Source organism: Gossypium arboreum, chromosome 7, assembly GCF_025698485.1.
Source record: "Gossypium arboreum isolate Shixiya-1 chromosome 7, ASM2569848v2, whole genome shotgun sequence".
Classification (NCBI taxonomy): Eukaryota; Viridiplantae; Streptophyta; class Magnoliopsida; order Malvales; family Malvaceae; genus Gossypium; species Gossypium arboreum.
The window spans coordinates 101,468,749-101,485,581 of NC_069076.1; the positions used below are offsets into that span (position 1 = coordinate 101,468,749).

General features: G+C 33.0%; 2 long non-coding RNA genes across 2 annotated transcripts; one reads left to right on the forward strand and one right to left on the reverse strand.

The window, feature by feature from the left end:
* The first annotated feature begins 4,415 nt into the window (after window positions 1-4,415).
* On the forward strand, window positions 4,416-5,583 carry LOC128295252 (uncharacterized). Its single transcript, XR_008285597.1, has 2 exons — window positions 4,416-4,457; window positions 5,407-5,583. It is a non-coding gene; the product is annotated as an uncharacterized LOC128295252 (long non-coding RNA).
* A 5,329-nt stretch (window positions 5,584-10,912) lies between these two features.
* On the reverse strand, window positions 10,913-12,155 carry LOC128295138 (uncharacterized). Its single transcript, XR_008285461.1, has 2 exons — window positions 11,990-12,155; window positions 10,913-11,170 (listed from the first exon to the last, which is right to left on the reverse strand). It is a non-coding gene; the product is annotated as an uncharacterized LOC128295138 (long non-coding RNA).
* Window positions 12,156-16,833: the final 4,678 nt, after the last annotated feature.

A 16,833-nucleotide genomic window follows, 5' to 3' on the forward strand; every position in this document is an offset into this window, starting at 1 on the left:
TGAGATTTAATTTGTTTTATTTCGTGTTACATGATAAATGAAATAAAGTTAGTATGAGTTGCTTCGGCAATGTAATGTGACGTCACACACTCGGACTTGGTCAGAAGGTCGAGTGCGGGGTGTTATAAAAATGGGTAAAGCTGGTAAGTAGGCAGTCTCCATTTTTTTTTTTACTCTGGATTTTTTTAGGGTTTAGTTTTTGTGGGCTCAAATTTTTTCGAATTCGAACTTGGATCAAGTTGAGCGGGTTTTGATGGATTCAAATAATTTTGAATTTTTTAAGTTATAAATATTTCAATTTTGATTATAATAATTCATTTTATTTTATTTGATGACAACACAATTTAGATTTTTCTTATAAAAATATATATTATATATATTTAATAAGGCTTTTTATATAAAATAATTAAAATGCTCATTGTATGTAAATTTATTATATAATATGCATATGAATTGATGAAATTATATTTTATTATTTTTATTATATTCATTAGAGTTTTTTATATAAAATAATTGAAGTACTTATTGGATGTAAAGTTTATTATTATATGATATGTATATGAATTGATGGAAATATCTTTTATTCTTTATTATTATATTATATTGACAATTGAATGACTTTTATCTTTTCTATTAAATTTATAAACCTAATACTTATTTTAAAATATTTATTTCAAAACCCACATATATTACACTAAGCCCAAATCCAAAATAAATTAATTATATCCCAAATTTCGAGTGCAACACCCTGCACCTATCTTTATGCACTGTACGAGTAGGAGGTGCTATCAGAGCACTTTCAAGCTTTGACCAAAATTTTCTTTTATAAAAATTTCATTTCACAACATTTCAATGTGGTTTGAATCAAATTGACCAATTTTAGAATAATTAAAATTTATTATTAATTATTTCAAGCATTTTAATACTTATGGGGTACATCTAAATCATAAAATAATTGTTCGAAGCCCACCAATTTAAAACAAAGTCATTCGGGTTGAGGAAAATAGGAGCTTTATCAAAATTTAAAACTTTGAAAAATTTAAATGAAATCATAAAAATAATATAAAAACATTTTAAAGGTTATGAAATCAACTTAAAATTATTTAATGATATTTTTTGGGTGATTGGATGCCTGGGATTAAGTATGAGCCTTGAAGGGCTCAAAATGATCAAAATAGTGTAGAGGCACTATCCAAGGTCCAAGGTATCAGTACCTAAGGCGTAGTTATTGGTACCCAAATTCATGTAATGTAATTTTTGACATTCTGCCAACTTGGATACCGATACCTAAGAAAAATGTATTGGACCATAGACCCCTTAAGCTAAAATTTAAGCAGAAAAACATGTTCAAACATCACCAATTCATTTCATTAAGAATCAAACATTATAATTCAATTTCAAAACCTATTCAAACTCATAATTCAAACCATAAACACAATTAAAGTAAACCATGAAAAAAAAGTCTTAACTAAAAATATTAAAAAAGACTATGCGTTATAGCTCAAATTCTACATTACAATATGAAAAATAAGTTCTTCCGTACATGCCAATTTCTATTATAAAAAAACATCCAAAATAACTATGTATAACCTCGAGATAATTGATGATACGAAGCTCCCAATTTCGGACCTTATACTTTTCGTCGCATGAGCTTAAAAAACTCAATGAGCATTCATGGATAAACTTTCCCATTTCTTATAACTTATGCTGAGTCTTATGCCAATTATGAAGTTACACTTTGTATATGTTGTTTATAAAAAGAACAAAGATTCTCTTCACTTATAAAGTCATTCATTAGGCCGAAGACATCTGAATATGTTTTCATATCATTAGTCACTGTTATTACAATAGGGTCGGAAGCCTCTAAATTATTGTACTAAAAAATCACACAAAGTTTAATTCCCAAGGAAGAGAGGTGGATCACATGGATCTCTTAAATACCAAGTCTTTCCTTAGTCAGAATATCCCTTCTATAGTAATTTAATAGCACAATTAAATACTATTATTATACCCTCAAATATTGAAAGAAAAGTAGGACAAGAAAGAACACAAGAGTTTTAACGAGGTTCGGTAAATTATACCTACGTCCTCGGGCACTAACACCAGATGATAACTTTACTATCTTCAAAATATTACAAACAAATAGAATTCCTTAAGAATTCTCAAATGGGAGAAGAGAGAAAACTACGAGAGAAAGATTGGTTGGGATGGTTGAAATGAGAAATGGTTAGGCCTATTTATAGTTAAGGTTCAGTGACTAACTTGCAAATGGCCTAAAAAATTAGGGACCAAAATTGCAATTATCCTATTCAACTTTAAACTCAACTTGCCAACCACTTTTTACTTTCTTCTTTCGGTACCAATTACACCTCCCACTATTTTTGACTTTTCAACAATCTCCACCTTGAAGATTTGATTAGGATAATCACATCTTCACACACTTCCTTCAACTCCCCAAATTTGATAAAGCTATCTTTTGTAGTGCCTCCAAATGCGCTCTTGAGCGCCATACACCTAAACGTGCTCAAATTCTCAGGATGTTAATCAAGTTCAAACAATGATTAAACTTGATTGTTGTTACCACCTTGGTCATCATATCTGCGGGATTATCTGCTGTCGGAATCTTCTGAAGTAGAATTTTTCCTTTTTCAAAGACTTCCCGCACAAAGTGATATCTTACGTCGATATGCTTGGTTATTGAATGATAGACTTGATTTTTCGCTAAATGAATAGCGCTCTGACTGTCACAATATATACTAATGTGGCTTTAAACAACTCCCAAGTCTTTCAACAATCCATTAAGCCAAATAGCCTCCTTAATGACTTCAGAATCGCCATATATTACGCCTCTGTAGTAGATACAGCTACTATAGACTGTAAGGTAGACTTCCAACTCACTGGGGCTTTCGCAAGAGTAAACAGATACCCCGTAGTTGTACGACGTTTATCTAAATCACTAGCAAAGTCGGAATCAACATATCCAACTACAAACTGACCAGGTGCTTCATCCCGCTCAAAAATTAAACCAACGTCTATGGTTTTTCGAAGATACCGTAGAATCCATTTCACAGCTTACCAATGTCCTTTTCCAGGATCATGCATATACCTGCTCACAACTCCAACAGCTTGTGAAATGTCAGGCCGCGTACACACCATCGCATACATCAAACTCCCAACTGCATTAGCATATGGGACTTTTGCCATATATTCTTTTTCTTCTTCATTTTTCGGAGATAATTGAACACTAAGTTTCAAATGAGAAGCAAGTGGGGTACTTACATGTTTTGTGTTTTTATTTACACCAAAACATTGTAATACCTTTTTCAGATATTGCTTCTGATTCAAACAAAGCTTACCTCTCTGTCTATCTCTACTTATCTCCATGCCGAGAATCTTCTTGGCCTCACCTAGATCTTTCATCTCGAACTCTTGATTCAACTGAGCCTTTAGCTTATCTATCTCCTTTTGGCTCTTCGAAGCGATTAACATATCATCAACATACAAGAGTAGAAAAATGAAAGATCCGTCATGCAGCTTCTGCAAATACACACAATTGTCATATTTGCTTCTTGTGTACTTCTACCTTCTCATAAAGCTATCAAATCGCTTATACCACTGCCTCGGGGATTGCTTCAATCCATATAGCGATTTGTTCAAATTACAAACCCAATTTCTACTACCAAGATCTGTATCCTTCGGTTGAGTCATATAGATCTCTCTTCTAACTCACCATGCAAGAAAGCCGTCTTAACATCAAGTTGAGCTAGCTCCAAATTCAACTGTGCTACCAAGGCCAACGAAATTCTAATGGAGGAATGCTTCACAACAGGGGAAAATATATCATTGTAGTCAATTCCCTCCTTCTGAGCGTAGCCTTTAGCTACTAATCTTGCCTTGTAGCGAACATCTTTCTTGCTAGGAGATCCATCTTTGTTTGCGAATACCCATTTGAATCCGATTACCCTTTTACCTTTCGGTAATTGTGTAACGACCCGAATTTTACCGTTACCGAAAAAGTGTATTTTCGGGTCTCCGTTTCTGAAAAATGGATTCGTAAATATTTATTAAAAATATTTACGAAGTCAATTGAGTGGTTAATTAGAGTTTAATTAAGTAAATTTAGTTTAATTAAGAGTAAATAGGAAAAATGACTAAATTGAATAAACGATGAAAGTTGAATTGTAGATTAAAAGAAAATGAAGAGGACCAAAATGGCAATTATGCCATTTTTCCTAAGTGAGGATGACATAAACATAAAAATCTGATATTTTTATGTGTTAAAATATATATTAAATTATTATTATATTATAGTATATTATATTATATATTATATTATATAAATAAGTAAAGAAACATAAGAAACAGAATGAAAGCAAACGAAACAGAGAAGAAACAGGGAGAAAGAAAGAAAGAAAAGAAAAGGAAAATTTGGGTTTCAAGGCTCAAAGTTTAATTTGGTAAGTCAATTAAGTCATTTCTTCTTAAATTTTGATGTTTTAGAAGCTTTGGAACAAGACTTTGATGAAATTAAGTTGATATTTTGAGAGTTTATAGATTTTCAAGTATAGTTCATGTTGAATAAAATAGTGAATTAAGGGTTTAATTGAGTAAATTTCAAGCTAGAATTGATAATAGGATCAAATTGTAAAGTAAGTTATAAGTTTTATGTTGTAGGGACTAAATTGATGAAATTTTGAAATTAGGAAAGTATGCTGGAAATTTAATATTTAAATGAGAGTATGGATGAAATTTGAATAGAAATAAAGTATGAATTAAGATAGAAAAGTAAGTGAATTTAGTTAGAATTAAATTGAAATTAAAGTAAATCAACATTTTGTACTAAGACTATTTTGGACAGCAGCAGTAGTCTAAGTTTGTAAAATCACCAAAAATTGTAGAAATTGAATTAGAGGATGAATAAAATATGAAATTAAATATTATTGAGTCTAGTTTCTTATAGAAGAAACGATATAAGCAATTGAATTGTAAATTATGAGATATAATGAATTTTGTGAGACAAGGTCAGAATGAATTCGGGTTCCCCTGTTCTGAATTTGGAGAATCACCAAAAATTGAATAAAAATAATTAGAGGCTTAAAATTATATTTTTAGAATCCCTAATGAGTCTATTTTCATTAGAAATCAACGAGAATGTTATCCGAGTTCTGTACTGTGAGATAATTAATTTTTAGTGAAGAAGGGACGAAACTGTCAGACAGCAGAATAGGGGTGAATTTAAAGAATAAACTGTACTTAATGGCTAAACTAAAAATTCTGAAAATTTTATTGTAAGAAGATTTGTGAGTCTAGTTTCAGGAAAAAATAGCGGATCTTAATTTAGAATTCTATAACTCAAGATATGAATTAGTAATGTATTAATGATTATGAATTGTATTAATTTCGTAGTCAATGTGGTACCAGAAATCTCGGCTAAGAAAGGACAAGACAAAGTCAACGGGAGTTAGCTCGAAAATTACGGTTTGTATTTCTATAATCCGAACCTAATACTTAATTGTTGAATTTATTTCTTAATATGTATATTAAGTGTTTTGAAGTAAGAATTATTGTGTTTTGCAAATGAAATGGATTGATATAGTATGTGATGAATTTATTGAATTTAGATTGATTGAATTACGTATATATATATAGATATATATATTGAATATTGAATATATATTGATTATTTGAATTGAATTGAAATATAAATTGTTTGAAAATTTTAAATATGAGATTTGTGATATTTGGATATTTGTTATTGAAAAGTGAATTGAATTGTATTGAATTATGAATTTATGTGATTAATTAAAATGTGTATTGATTGAAAAAATTGAAAGTGAATTGAATACCCTATTAACGGTTTCGGGCTGAGTCGGATATAGTTGGCATGCCATAGGATTGGAAGTGTTTAGGGATTCTTTGACCTCGAGTCGATGAGACACTGGGTGTCACTATATTTCTTCGGATAGATTCGATGAGGTACTGGGTACCAACTTTACTTCGGCTAGGCCGATGAGACACTGGGTGTCAAATATTGCTTCGAACTATCCGATGAGGCACTGGGTGCCATATTGGTGTGTTTGGTTGGATCCGTGTATCCGCCAAGGTCCGAGTCTTGTTAATAGGGGTAAATAAGTGAAAAGATAAGTCGAGTGAATTTGATTGATTGAGCTATTGGAATGAAATGAGAAATTGAATTGAGAATTGAAATTGAGATATGAGATTGAAAACATGAACCAAAAGGTTCATGAAATGAGTGAAGTTCAAATGGATGATGATTGATGTTAGAATGAATTAAAATGGTATATTGTTAAGAAGTAAAGTGTGAAAACAAGTGAATTGTGAATATATTGTATAGAATTTATACGGTAAGTAAATGAAAAGAATTGAACAAATATGTTATTGTGTTTGTTATATGACTTGTATAGAATTTATATGGTAAGTAATTGAAATTTTATCTATAAAACAAATAAATGAATACTTATAATTGTTATTGTGATTTTAAGTTTAATTGTTATATTATTAAGTGTTCGGATTATGGAAATACCACTGAGTATACCATACTCAGTGTAGCGACGTGAAAAAATATGTTTTGGTTTCGGGTCGCTAATTGTGGCGATCTATTGAAAACTTGAAAACTTAAATTTTGATTTTTAAAATAAACAGGAGTCGCCACCGATCTTTTTCCAGTGTGACCGGACACCTAATAAATCATCCTTTTTAGAAAAGAAAACTTATTCTTGCGCAAAAATGAAGGCGAATTTAGGTCTATGTCAAAAGCCAAAGTAAAGTTGGGTTCGAGTCGATTCGCGAGGAAGGTATTAGCACCCTCATGACGCCCAAAATTGGTATCTTATTAAACAAGTATTGTCTTAATTTTCAAAATTGCAAGTTCAAAGTAACATTGAATCGTGATCCGATCAAAACACGAGAAATTTCAAGTTTCGTTTTTTTTACAAGGACGTACCGTTTTAACACGAGTCGATTGATATTCACCCAACATAGCGATGAAATCAATGACTTAATATTAAATCGGCATGCTGCCTTATTTATTGAAATTAAAATTATGAGTAAAACATTGTTTAAAATAAGAATTAAGTAAATAATACAAAACAATGATGCAATTAATAATGAAATGTTAAAACCGAGAATATTAAAACAACAATATTAATATTTACAAAAAAATAGAAATGATGTACTACCAATATAATAAGAAAAATAATATATTCATAATGACAATAGAAAATAACAATATATACATAAAACATACATATACATATATATATATATACATGACATACCAAAATGAAAATATACAACATATATTAGAAATATTAATAACAGAAAAATATATTTTATATATATATATGCTAACAACACTACATGAATATGTACTTATATGTATTAAAATATCTACATATATAATGGACATGTACTAATAATGATAATAAGAGTAATAATAAAAGACGATATATACCAAATAATACATAATAATTTAAAACAAAATAGTAAGTAACAATAGAGAAAAATAATAAATATAATAATAAATATAACGATATATGAAAATAATACTATATAAAGAAAAGAATATATATACTCCTATAATAAAATATGTGTACTAATATTAATAATAAATATAATAGGATAAAATAAATATAATACTATATACATGATATGGTATTAAAAATACGTATATATATAATAGTATTTGAGTATGTACATGAGACAATATAAAATATATACATGGAAATATACAAGAAATATACAACTAATAACATTAGGAATATATATATAATATAAATATAATATATACAATATACACATATGATAAAAACTATTAATATGTACATGTATATCTACATACACATTAAGTAAAAGTACTAATGCTAACAATATTAATAATAAATATAATAATAGATATATATGCATACAATAGTAAGAAACGGAACATAAAGAAAATATATATATATAGCTAAATATAATATAATAATAACAATATATAAAAATAATAGTGATAACAATATTACATATATAACATGATTAATATTTAAAGCTAAATTAAATAGCAAAATAATATGAAATCTAAGGTAAATACGAAAAATAAATGAAAAAAGAAGAGAGAGAGAAGAGAGAAGGAGGGGAAGGGAATTGCCAAGGGCAGTCAATGGTCGACCATCGGCATGGTCCGTCATCACGCCACCGCACGCTGTGATGGCGAAAAATGTAATTTTTTTATATTTGTTTTGTATATATATATTTATTATATTTTTTTATTATGATGTATATATATAGATTAATAGATTCGAAAAAAGGAAAAAAAATAAAAATAAAATAATAACGAAGATAAAATCACCTTTAGGTATTTTTGAAGATAAATTCTTTGTATTGATCAAAATTCTCTCCTCCCTTTTACATGATTTTTGAATGGCTTTTATAGCCATCTTTTACATGATTTTCTATTATTTTTTTTCTATTTTGTAGGTGGTGGTGGTAGACAATGGGAGGAAAAATGGGAGGAAAAATGGGAGGAAAAATGGGGCAAGTGGGAAAGTGGTTAGGTGGCTAGGTTTTTTTAGTTTTTTTTTGTTAGGTTTTTTTCTTTTTTCTTTTTTCTTTTTTTTTTTGGGTTAGGTTTTTTTGGGGGGCTTAATGGGCTTTTGAATTGGGTTTAATATTTGGGTTTTGTAATGGGTTTGGGTAGATGTAAATGGGTCATGGGTTAAGGGTTTTAGTGGGTTTAGAGGTTTGGTTGGGTTTTGATATAATCGGGCCCGGGCAATTTGGGCTTCTACAGCTGCCCCTCTTTGCTCATTGTCGTGCAACGATAATAGAGCAAAGACTTTCAAGGAAGACCAAACTTGCCCGGTCTTGCTAGGTCTTGACTTGCTTTGGAACTCTTCTTGTTTAGTTAGTCCCTTTTCAGTCCACCGCATCTTGTAGCTTTGGTTCAATCTACTGCAAATTCGGAGATATGACTTGTAGCTTCAATCTGTTCCAATGTAACTTCAAGGATATGAGATTTGTGGCTTCGATCCGCTTCACTGTAACTTCAGAAAGATAAGATCTACAACTTCAATATGCTCTTCTATCGCTTCAGTGAGATAAGGTTTTGGTCTTCTCTTCTGCGACTCAAGAAAGGCAAGTCTGATGCCCTCGATCAACTCCACTTCAACTTTAAGGAGACAGAATCTGACGTCTTTAATCAGCTTCAATCTTTATTCTCTACTCGGCATGTGATCCTGAGCTCAACTCATTTTTCGCAATATGAATTGACTCTCTAAAAACAGACATTAAAAACAGAAATTGAAAATAGCTCAGCGCGTGAGCCAAGGCTCAACTCACCTCTCGCAATATGAGTTGATTTTTTTGAAACTTAACTTGAAAAGCAGATTTTGAAAATACCTCGATATGTGACCGGAGGTTCAACTCACCTCTCGCAATATGAGTTGATTTTTGAAGAACAGAAATTAAAAGACTCAACTCAACTCTCGCAGAAATTAAAAAGCTCAACTCATCTCTCGCAATATGAGTTGAAATTTTTTGAAAACAGAAATTGAAAATAGCTCAGCACGTGAGCCAAGGCTCAACTCACTTCTCGCAATATGAGTTGATTTTTGAAAACAGAATTTGAAAAACAGATTTTGAAAATACCTCGACATGTGACCCGAGGCTCAACTCACCTCTCGCAATATGAGCTGATTTTGAAAAAGTAGAAATTAAAAGGTTCAACCCACCTCTCGCAATATGAGTTGATTCTTGACAAACAGAAATTGAGATTACCTCATCGTGTCCTGAGGCTCAACTCACCTCTCGCAATATGAGTTGAAATTAAAACACAAAAATTGAAAATACCTCAGCGTGCCCCGAGGCTCAACTCACCTCTAGCAATATGAGTTGATTTTGAAAAACAAAAATTAAAAGGCTTAACTCACCTCTCGCAATATGAGTCAAACTAAAAAATACCTCAGCGTGCCCCGAGGCTCAACTCACTTCTCGCAATATGAGTTGATTTTGAAAACAACAATTAAAAATACCTCAACGTGTCTTGAGGCTCAACTCATCTGTCGCAATATGAGTTGAAGTTAAAACACAAAAATTGAAAATACCTCAGCGTGTCCCGAGGCTCAACTCACCTCTAGCAATATGAGTTGATTTTGAAAAAACAAAAATTAAAAGGCTTAACTCACCTCTCGCAATATGAGTCAATTTAAAACTAAAAAATACCTCAGCGTGCCCCGAGTGTAACGCCCCCACGCCCGAGACCGTCGCCGGAGTCGAGTATGAGGTGTTACTAAGCTTAATTTAACATATTTAGAACTTTAGATTATTTATTTCTACATTCGCAGCTTTTAAGCTACTTGCATCACAGTCACAAGAAAAATCATATCTCGAGTTACGAAACTCGAAATCAAGATCCGTAAATTTTCCCTGAATCTAGACTCATATACCTATTTACTAATTTTTTTAGAATTTTGGTTGGACCAATTAGTACAGTTTATTAGTTAAAGTTACCCTGTTTCAGGACTTGACTGGTCTGACCTCTGTTTACTACGAACCATATTTCTCTCTGTACAAAATTCATATGAATATGAGGTTTATTTATTCTGAAAATAGACTCAATAAGGATTCTGATAATATAAAATACACTACCTAATTATATCTTTACAATTTATGGTGAATTTCTAAAGTTGGAACAGGGGATTCAGAAACTGCTATGACCCTGTTTCACTAAAATTCTAATATCTTCTAACATATAATTCCTTTACTTGTTTCATTTGTTTCATGTGAAACTAGACATAATAAGCTTCAATTTGATATGTAGTCCATCACCAAATTCAATTTCTATGATTTTTAGTAAATTTTCAAACTCACGTCAGTGTTGCTGCAGTATTCTGTTTATGACAAATTTCATCCCTTTTTATGAGTTTTTATGCACTAAGTATCTTATTAATTTTCCTTAACATCAAATATAATCTAAACTAACTATTTTCATAATTTATCATTATCAAGCATTTCCTCAACCATTCCATCACCATACCATAAGATCATTTACACAAAAAGGTATATTGCTATACATGCCATACTTAAATTTACAGGCCATTTACCAAAAGTCTTCTGGATAGTGTGACTGAGCCTTCGACCTATCCCGACTCCTGAGCTGGCTTGTCCAAAACTACAATGAGTAAGAAGGAGGGAGTAAGCATAAATGCTTAGTAAGTTCATATGCAAATAATAAGTAACATAACAAACAGTCATACCAATCAACATTAGCATGCATCACTAAAACACGTATCACATTTCTAATCATTTTTCATCATCTTATTACCTTATAGTGGTTGTATCAATACTCAACCCGAGGGTTAAATACATACCTGTCCAAAATATCCATTTCATATCACTTACCAATACGTCTCTTTACATCTCGAAATTTTCCTCCATTTGAGTAGAACTTTACCCGTTGAACACATCGGAATATAATTCGGATACACGGATAAATTGCACATAAGTGCTACATATTCAATCAAGCAATCATGTAACCCGCCCATAAGCGAACTCGGACTCAACTCAACGAGCTCGGGCGTTCGCATCCATAAGTGAACTCGGACTCAACTCAACGAGTTCGGATGCCTAGTTACATCTCACGAACTCGGACTCAACTCAACGAGTTCGAACATTCGCATCCATAAGTGAACTCGGACTCAACTCAACGAGTTCGGATGCTCAACCATCCTAGTGACATGTCACTTGTATCCTAATCTATTCCTAAGGTTCAAACGGGCTTTTTCCCTCGATCACTTATCCTTGCCGTCTTCCGTAGAATGCGAAATCAATACTCAGTAACAATTATATTTAACAAGTAGTTCACATAATTTACATATTATTTGAAATTAACCACAAAGCATACATTTCATAATAAAATTCAGCATAGCATATAATTAACATCAATAACTTAAAATAACCATTATGCTACATTATTTACACATGAACTTACCTTGGTACCAAAATACAAAGATTTTGCAATTTAGTCCACAATCTTTTCTTTTCCTCGATTGAGGTCGATTCCACGTCTTTCTTGATTATGGAGCTTGGAAGCTTGAAACAAACCCTAGCTATGGAGAACCCTTGAAATTTCGGCCTAATGAAGAAGATGGACAAAAATTGGCTTTTAATTTTGTTTTTAATTCATTTTAATAACTAAATGACCAAAATACCCTTACTACTAAACTTTCCAAAAATTCCTTCCATGTCCTAATTTGTCCATGAACTTAAAATTGGTCAAATTGCTATTTAAGACCTCCTCATTAATATTCCAAAACAATTTCATACTAAAAACTTCTAGAATGCAAGTTTTGCAACTTATTCGATTTAGTCCCTACTTTCAATTTAAGCACTTTAGGCATAGAATTTCATCACGAAATTTTCACACAATCATGCAATCATATCATAAACATCAAAATCATTGTAAAATAATTATTTCTATCTCGGATTTGTGGTCACGAAACCACTATTCCGATTAGGCCCTAATTCAGGATATTACAACTCTCCCCCCCTTTTAAGGATTTTTGTCCTCGAAAATCTTACCGTAAACAGTGTGGGTATTGGTTTCTCATAGTTTCTTCAGGTTCCCATGTAGCCTCTTCTACCCCATGCTTTTGCCACAACACTTTCACAAGTGCAACACTTTTATTTCTTAATTGTTTGACTTCTCGAGCTAAAATTTTAATCGGTTCTTCTTCGTAGGTCATATCCGTTGTAGTTCAATTTCGTCGGTGAAACTACATGTGAAGGATCCGAACGATACCGACGTAACATAGATACGTGGAACACATCATGAATCTTCTCTAATTCGTGGTAATGCTAGCCGATATGCTACCGGTCCAACTTTTTGGATTACTTCATACGGCCCAATAAAACGCGGACTTAATTTGCCCTTCCGTCCAAATCTAAGGACTTTCTTCCACGGAGACACCTTTAAAAATACTTTATCACCAACTTGAAATTCAATGTCCTTTCGTTTTAAATCAGATAAGATTTACATCTATCTGAAGCAACTTTCAAACAATCTCAATTACCTTCACTTTTCTTCAGCTTTTTTATTAGATCAACTCCATAAATCTGATTTTCCTTGAGTTCAGTCCAATACAAAGGCGTCCGACATTTACGACCATATAATGCTTCATAAGGTGCCATCTTCAAACTTGTCTGATAACTATTATTATAAGCAAATTCTATCAACGGTAAATACCTTTCCCAACTACCTTGAAATTCCAATACACAACATCTGAGCATGTCTTCAAGAATCTGAATTACTCTCTCTGATTGTCCATCAGTTTGTGGATGAAAAGCAGTACTGAAATTTAACTTCGTACCTAACGCGTCTTGCAACTTTTGCCAAAACCGTGAGGTAAACCTTGGATCTCTATCTGAAATAATCGATAATGGTATTCCGTGTAATCTAACAATTTCTTTAATATACAGTTCAGCCAACTTGTTAAGAGAATAATTCGTACGTACCGAAATAAAATGAGCCGACTTAGTTAATCTGTCAACTATCACCCAGATGGCATCTTTCTTTCCTGGAGTCAATGGCAATCCTGAAACAAAATCCATAGTAATCCGATCCCATTTCCATTCAGGAACCATAATAGGCTGGAGTAATCCTGAAGGTACTTGGTGTTCGGCTTTCACCTGTTGACAAATTAAGCATTTGGACACAAACTCTGATATATCTCTTTTCATTCCATTCCACCAATACATTTTCTTCAAGTCATTATACATTTTCGTACTACCCGGATGAATCGAGAAATAACCACTATGTGCTTCCTGTAGGATCTTTTGAATCAATTCCTCATTCTTCGGTACACAAATCCGATCTTTAAACATTAAGCACCCATCAGAACCAATTTTGAAATCTGACTCTATATCTACTTCACACTGTTTTCTCTTGGCTTGCAAATCTTGATCATCTCTCTGAGTTTCAGAAATCTCTTGTAAAAACATTGGTTTTGCTCTTAACTCTGCTAGAATCGAGCTATCATCTGACACGTTCAACTGAGTGTTCATAACTCTCAAAGCAAACAACAACTTTCTGCTCAAAGCATCAGCAACCACATTCGCTTTTCCCGGATGATAATCAATAACAAGCTCGTAATCTTTCAACAACTCCAACCATCTTCGTTGTCTCAAATTCAAGTCTTTTTGTGACATCAAGTACTTAAGACTTTTGTGGTCGGTATATACCCGACATTTTCACCATACAAATAATGTCGCCAAATTTTCAAAGCAAACACCACCGCACCAATTCCAAATCGTGAGTAGGATAATTCCTCTCATGAGGTTTTAATCGCCTCAAGCATATGCCACCACTTTTCCTTCTTGCATGAGCACACACCCCAAACCATTTAGAGAAGCATCACTATACACCACAAATTCTTTACGATTCGGCTGTACTAACACCGGTGCCTCTGTTAATAACTTTTCAATTCTTCAAAACTCGTTGACATTCTTCCGTCCATTCAAATTTAACATCCTTTCGAGTAATCTAGTTATAGGAGCAGCAATTATAGAAAATCCATTTACAAACCGCCGATAATACCCACTAGCCCCAAGAAACTTCTAACTTCGATTCGTTTTTGGTGGTTTCCAATCAACAATGGCTGAAATTTTACTAGGATCAACCCGTATACCATCACCAAACAATATGACCCAAAAATCCAACTTCCGGAGCCAAAATTCACTTTTACTAAACTTAGCATACAAATGCTTATCTCTCAAAGTTTGCAAAACTATCCTCAAATGCTCAAGATGCTCTGTCTCATCTTTTGAATAAATTAAAATATCATCTATAAACACCACAACAAATTTGTCCAAGTATGGCTGAAATATGCGATTCATTAAATCCATAAACACAAGAGAGCATTTGTCAACCCGAATGGCATAACTAAAATTCATAATGACCATACCTTGTTCTAAAAGCGTTTTAGGTACATCCGACTCCTTTACCCGCATTGGTAATACCCAGATCTCAAGTCAATCTTTGAAAACCATGTCGCTCCTTTTAGCCGATCAAACAAATCATCAATTCTCGCAACGGATACTTGTTTTTGATTGTCACCTTGTTTAACCGCCGATAATCAACACATAATCTCATAGAACCATCCTTCTTTTCACAAATAACACGGAGCACCCCAAGGTGAAAAACTTCGGTCTCACAAAACCTTTATCACCAACTCTTGCAACTGCGACTTTAATTCTTTCAACTCTGTTGGTGCCATTCTATATGGAGAAATCGAGATCGGAGCTGTTCCCGGTATCAAATCAATACCAAATTCTACTTCCCTAACTGGAGGCAAACCCGACAATTCTTCCGAAATACATCCGCAAATTCACACAACCCAAGACCGATTCAACTTTCTTTTCAACTTCTTTTGTATTAATTACATACGCCAAATAAGCTTCATAACCCTTTCTCGATATCTTTGAGCCGACATTGAAGAAATCACACTAGGCAATGCCTCTGATTTATCTGATTCAACCCGCAGAGTTTCACCATTTTCACACTTTAATTCTATAACCTTTTCTTTGCAATTTATTTTAGCATCATGCAATGTCAACCAATCCATACCCAAAATAACATCAAACTCATCAAACGGCAACAACATCAAGTCGGCCGGAAAGTAATGATCCCGAATCATTAAAGGACATTTCTTACATACTTTATCAACAAATACACATTTGCCTAACGGATTCGACACTCTAATCATAAATTCGTGTTCTCAACGGTATATTCATACTAGACACCAATTTCATGCACACATATGAATGAGTAGAACCGGATCAATCAAAGCAATAACATTAACATTATAGAGAGAAATGTACCGTAATCACATCGGTGAGGAAGCATCTTCACGCGCTTTAATAGCATAAGTTCTAGCCGGAGCCCTTCCTTCAGGTCTAACTGGTGCATCCCTGGCTACATTCTTACTGCTTGTTTCACTTCCAGCTTTTCTCGGATACCTTCCCCTCGAGTCTGCACCACTAGCCTTTACATTCGAAATTTTTCTTTCTCGACTCTCTCAGGCGTCTCTAATAAAATGATCCGGAGAACCACATCGAAAACATTCATTTGCTCTGACGGACCAAAATGATTTCTACCACACCGGCACTTTCGGGTTTAACAAATCTCGTATTTCCCACACTAGCCGCAGGTTGTCCGAGATTTAGGACCCACATTTCGCTTCTTAAAATTTCCATATGATTGCCCAAATTGAAACTTGGGAACGAGGATTCATATTTCTTGACTTTCCGGTTTCTTTGTGAGGGTACATTACTCATTGGTCTTTTCTTCCAATTTCTTGTTTCAGATTCTACCTTTTTCTTTTCCTTCAGTAATTCTTCAGCCTTGCAAGCTCGATCGACAAGTACCACCATTTCTTTTAGTTCAAGGATCCCAACAAATACCTTAATGTCTTCATTAAGCCCGTCTTCAAATCGTCGGCACATCTTGGCTTCTGTAGGAACATATTCCCTGGCATACTTACTTAATCGAACAAACTCTCTTTCATATTCGAGATCGTCATATTACCTTGCTTCACTCAAGAAACTCTTTACATTTCGATCAATAAATCTTTCACTAATATATTTCTTCCAAACTCTTCTTGAAAGAATTCCTGTGTTACCCTCTCTTTCGGTACTACCGAAATCAAAGTCTTCCACCAATTATAGGCTGAATCTCTCAACAAAGATGTAGCACATTTCAAACATTCTTCAGTGTACAAGATAATTCATCAAATACCGGATAGAATTTTCAAGCCGAACTCGCTTTCTCATCATCAT